A 6,000-nucleotide genomic window follows, 5' to 3' on the forward strand; every position below is an offset into this window, starting at 1 on the left:
TATCTCCAAGAACATCCAGAACTTCAAAGCACCTGAAAGACAGCAGCCACCTTCTTCTCGTGCCCTCCCAGTCGTGGCGAACTTCCATTCTTCCATTTTGAGCACATTCTTGGCCAACTTAGGAATATGCAGAAGTCCATTTTTAAAAACCCTGTGAGCCAAGAACTTAGCCTTTTACTCAGCTGTTTCTTTGGCAAAGTTCCTCAACGCATTTATTATCTACCCACTCACGAGAATCCCAAATCAACTCCCTTTCTGATTATGGCGTGGATGTCTCAGAAGAATGCCTGTCACCACAACAGCTCAATTCCACTCATTCAGGCACCCATAACTGGATTTAGCTGACATTTATTGAGTAGTTTCTAATCGTCAGGCAACAAACCAAGCTCTTACAAGTTTTACTTAATTTAATTCCCACAGCAACCTTCAATAAAAAGGGATTCCCCTGCTCCTGCTCAGTTTTACTAATGAAAAAAAAAAAAAAAAAAGAGAGAGAGAGAGAGAGAAGTTAGCCAAAACCCAGGGTCCCATAGAGAATAAGTGGCAGAGCCGGGACTCAAACCCAGCTCCAATTCAATATTAAATGTGTGACGCATGACATTGAAAAGGCATTCTGGTCTAACTTCAGCGCTGAACTAGGCATCTGGAGAAGTGGGTTCCAGCTCCTGTTCTGCAATATTCTATCCAGTAGGAAAGTCACTTGCTGAAAATAAATGCATTTAAAATGTATTTAAGGAATTCTCACTGTGGCTCAGCAGGTTAAGAACCTGACTAGTATACATGAGGATGTGGGTTTGATCCCCAGCCTAGTTGAATGGGTTAAGGATCCAGAGTTTCCACAAGCTGCAGCTCAGGTCGCAAATGTGGCTGGGATCTGGCATCACTGTGGATGTGGTGTAGGCCGGTGGCTGTGGTGTAGGCCGGCTGCTGCAGCTCTCATTCAGCCCCTATCCTGGGAACTTCCATATGCTGCCGGTGTGGCCCTAAAAAGTAAAAAAAAAAAAAAAAAAAAAAAAAAAAAAAAAAAAAAAATTTAATAAAAACAAAAAAATAAAGAGTAATTAAGACATTTAAAAGCTTTCCAATTATAATAAAGATGTGGAATATAGGAGAAAAAGTACTGGGGGTGAGAAAAATAGATTGCTACTTAACCAGATCAACAAAGGACTCTCAGAGGAAGTGACAAATATGCAAAATTGCAGAAGAAAGCAAGGGTATATTGCGTGTTGGGGGCATACCACTGAGGCAGAGAGACTGGGACAAGACCTAGCTCCATGCAGTGGAGTTTGGACATTATCTTCCAGGCACCAGGGGACCATGGCAGGGTTTAGAGTGACAGAGGGGATAGATCTTATCGAGATCTTTGCTGTGTCTCGCTCGATCCCAAAGAAATCACTGGTGCCGGGCATGGGTTAGAAAATTCCTCTCAAGTCCCTCATTGGAAAGACTGAAATGATTAAGGTTTTTTCCCAAGCAATATAAACTCCAGCTGATGTTTTTCAACAAAACAAAAAGGTGACCCCGATTATATTCCTCAGCAAGGCTCTGAGGCCAGACTTTTACAGAAATAACCATGAAAGCCACAGAAATGAGATATATGCATTACATGCCTCACAGCATCCAGGTTCAGAGAGACATATACATCAATTAAGGAGCACATGAATCCCACCCACCTACACCATACTCAGCAGAGGCTGAAGGAAAGTGGTCCTGCAGGCTGCCAGAAAAAAGGGAAAGCTTCCTTAAGAGAGAAGGAATAGAACATCTCCCCTATAAGCAGTGCAACCCTCGGTCACCTCCCTGCTACAAAAAGCCAGAGCACAGGTATCGGGAGCTGTCAGGGTCTCTTCCTTAAGCTCAAGGCAGAACATCATCAAATTTTGTCATGTGCGCTTTATCCAACATCTGCATTGAGCACTTAGGAAGGAGAAGGACATCTGTGAGCCGTGGAGGTCCGTGAGGTCTTCCTAGGGTGGGCAGAATTCACATCATGAACCGGTGGCCTTTACAAGCCATCGCTTTATCGGTGATCAAATATCCTCAGGTGAGTACTTAGTAGTTTCCTAACTATTCCGGTCTCCTGGGCATTTAAATTCGTCCTAATCTTTTGAACTATTGAAAAACTTACTGCAAAGATCATCCTTGTTCGTGTAGATATTCCATGTTTTGGATTATTCCTTAAGGAAGATCTGATATAGACCAATTTGTAGAAAGGGCAAGAACGAGAGAGCAAAAATGTTAGACTTTGTGAGCCATGCAGTCTTCTTCTTCCTCCCCCATTTTCTTCACCTTCCTCTTTTAATAACTGGTTAAAATTTGCTGTTCCCATCGTGGCTCAGCAAGTTAAGGACCTGATGTTTTCTATGTGAGAATGCAGGCTTGATCCCCAGTCTGGCTCAGTGGGTTAATGATCCAGCATTGCCACAAGCTGCAACATAGGTTGCAGATGTGGCTTATATCCAGTGTTGCCATGGCTGCGGCATAGGCTTGCAGCTGCAGCTCTGATTTGACTCCTGGCCCAGGAACTTCCATGTGCTGCAGGTGTGGCTGTAAAAAGAAAAAAAAAAAAAACTGTACATCCATCCTTATCTGGCTGGTCATACAAAAACATCTGGATTTGACCCCTGGACCACTTTGCCAACCCCTGTATTAGAGTCTCAGAATTCCCGGGTCAAAGGATATAATCAATATAATGTGATTTACATGGACTTCCACACGCTTCTTCTGCAATGTATGCTATTTGCCTGTGTCATCCAACATTTGGGTGTTATTTTGTTTTCAATTCAATTTTTTTTTTTTTTTTTTTTTTGCCGAATATCATTTGAATTTTCCTTAAAGAAATTTTGCTGGGAATTATCATTTCAATTTTACTATAACTTTTAAGAGTTTGGAAATGGAGCCTATGGCCCCAGAGAAATAAAATGCCTCCTTATGCCTTTCTTTTAACTGTACCATGGAGAGGCCGCCTAGCCCCTTCATAAACGTAGCCGTGTCACATCAGACCCTCGTCCCACTAAGGATACTGCAGTCCATGGCTAACCTGTGGCCTTTTACATCTGTGTAAAAATTAGCTTTTCTTTTGGGGGTTATTCTGAACATGTTAAAGGAAGAGACTCTTTGAAACCTGGAGTTTGCCTATGATTAAAGTTCATCTTGTGTCAATTTGTTCTCTTGGTCTCGGGGGTGACATTAGTCTCACCCTTGCTTGTCCACTGAAGCAAGAAATTCATCCAGGCCAGTGGCAGGCCTGCAGCCCCTATCAAAGCTTCAGGCAAGAGTCCAGAAAGGACCCCGTGGGGAAGGAAGAAAGGGAAAAATCACCATGTTTGCCTTAAAGAAATTCTCCTCCTTGAACTGCGTATGTTAGAACTAGTATCCAGGTGAAATTTCTGTAATAGACTTACACAGTGCAGACCCAGTATATCCAGTTCCCTTTCTCTCTTTTACTTCCATGAAGCTATTTTAGGCAAAATAAACCTTTTTCCCATCATCACAGCTAGGATAGCTCATCAGCTGCTGATCAGATGATCCAGAAGAGAACCCACCATGAGCATTGACTAAGCAATTACAAGCTTCCAGATCCTGCTCTGAACACACAAGGAAACTGAGGCCGGTGGAATAGACCTGCCAAAATCACACAGCTGTAAGTAGCAGCATCAGGATCTGAACCCTGAAGTCCCAGGTCTAAAATCCACCTTATTAATCATCTCAGAAATTCTAGGTGCTAATTTCACTTGTTTATAAAATGGAATATGTAAAGAGATTCCTCTGGTCTTAGGAGATGAGAAAGGCCCAGCTCTTGCCTTGTTTCCATGCAGGTCTGCCTTTCCTGATCCCCAGAGGGACCAGTCCCAGCAAGGCTGATGGACAAGTTGCCTCGGGCAGGGTTAGAACCCTAAATCTGCAAAACTGTCAGTTTTACATACTTACCTCTTATTTACCTCATCCCCTCCCCTTGGGAACATGGAGATACATTTAGCCTCAGAAGACAAGTATCTTTCCCCAGCATGTCAACTCTGGCTCTAATCATCTCTAATCTCAGTAAAGAGGAAAGACCCAACCTTCTCCCAGAACCTATTGCCCAAACTTGGCCTCTGTCCACCAGGGCCAAATAGAAAGGTGGAGACAGTTTGCAGTGAAGGGGAAAAAGACAGCTTTATGCTTTGCCAGGCAATAAAGACTGTGCTCTCCTTTGGGAGAGATTAGGAGGTGGTTTTATAGTCTGGGGAGTGGAAAATAGGGCCACAGATAAGGATCAGAGTAGAGGCAAGCCTGTATTGTTTTTCAAAGCTGGTATTTAATGGCCCCAGGGCTGGTTCTAGGTGGTTCTCCTTCTTTCTGGAATGAAAAATGCTTCATCAAGTAGTTAACATCTTTCATTTGTTGGGGGTTTTGGTTCTGCAGAAGAGCTCAAAGATGTTGTGTGTGTGTGTGTGTGTGTGTGTGTGTGTGTGTGAATATGTATTTGTGTGTGTGTGTCTTTTTAGGGCCACACCTGCAGCATATGGAAGTTCCCAGGCTAGGAGTTGAATCAGAGCTGTAGCCGTGGGCCTACACCACAGCCACAGCAACACAGGATCTGAGCTGCATCTGCAACCTACACCAAAGCTCTCAGCCATGCTGGATCCTTAACCCACAGAGCAAGGCCAGGGATCAAAGCAAGTCCTCATGGGTCCTAGCCATTAGTTCCTGCTGAGCCACAACTGGAACTCCTTGTTATGCATATTTCTTGAGGAGGAACCAGGACCCTGCCCTAAGGCTGCACCAGTGCCTCTTGACTGCTCCTCACTATTCTCTGCATGCCCTCCCTCCCTTGATTAGCAACACTTCCAACCTGCCCTTTGGAACACAGGAAGGTCAAGGCTGAAGCTTATTCCCTAAAAATAAGAAATGGGGATACAAGAAAGGCTTGTGTGTCCAGGAGCCCCACAGGGCTCTGCTTGGTTTCAAACCCACTGCACTCTGCCCCTGAAACACCTTCACAGGCTCTGGTCTCCATAATTGTTTGTTTTCAAGACCAATACTTCTAAATGATTGCATCTGAGTTGGGTTTTGGTTTTGGGTCCCCAAAACCACCCTCAGCCCTAGGACTCACAGGGCTCAGAAGCTATTAGAGCATTAGTTACAGTTTATGGCAACAGAAGGATAGAAAACAGAATCAGCAAAGGGAAAGGCATGTGGGGTAAAGTCCAGGAGAAACCAGGCTCAAGTTTCCACCTGCCCCCTCTTGGTGGTGTCACAAGGGAATACACTTAATTCTCCAGTAACAATGTGCACAATGCAGGCTACGTGCTGCCATCCAGGGATGCTCAGCAGCCTCTGTATCCAGGGATGTTACTGGGGATGCATCCTGGAGGTGTGTGGGGGCCCATGGGACTAACCTCAGGCATTCACACACCAGCCCCAACCCAGAGTGAAAAAATGGGTGTTTACTATCCATCACATCAGGATAAACTTATGTGGTCACATGGTATGGCCCAGCCCTTAGGCTTGGAGGAGAAAAAAAAAAAAAAAAAGCTCTTATCAGGCAGAACATTCCAGGAGCTCAGAGGTCATCTCCCTGGAGCCAGCCAGCTCCGGACACAGGTTTTTGCTTAGAATGTTCAGGGTGTGAGCCATCCAGACCTGCTGAGTTAACCCTTTCCTGTACAAGTTGTGGTCACAGAAAAAGATATAACCCCTTAAATGTGTCTATCTACAACATTAAGGAATAAAAACAGATTGTGGGACCCTGAATCTCCATGAGTTCAGGAGGAACCCCAAGGTTTTAACCTTCTTAACTTCCACCTGAAGTTCAAAAGAATATACTGATGTGGAGTTCCCGTCGTGGTGCAGCGGAAATGAGTCCAACTAGGAGCTATGAGGTTGCAAGTTCAATCCCTGGTCTTGCTCAGGGGGTTAAGGCTCTGGCATTGCCATGAGCTGTGGTGTAGGTGGCAGATATGGCTCAGATCCCAAGTTGCTGTGGCTGTGGCATTGGATGGTGGCTACAGCTCTGAT

Source organism: Sus scrofa, chromosome 15 (genome assembly GCF_000003025.6).
Source record: "Sus scrofa isolate TJ Tabasco breed Duroc chromosome 15, Sscrofa11.1, whole genome shotgun sequence".
In the NCBI taxonomy this organism is placed as follows: Eukaryota; Metazoa; Chordata; class Mammalia; order Artiodactyla; family Suidae; genus Sus; species Sus scrofa.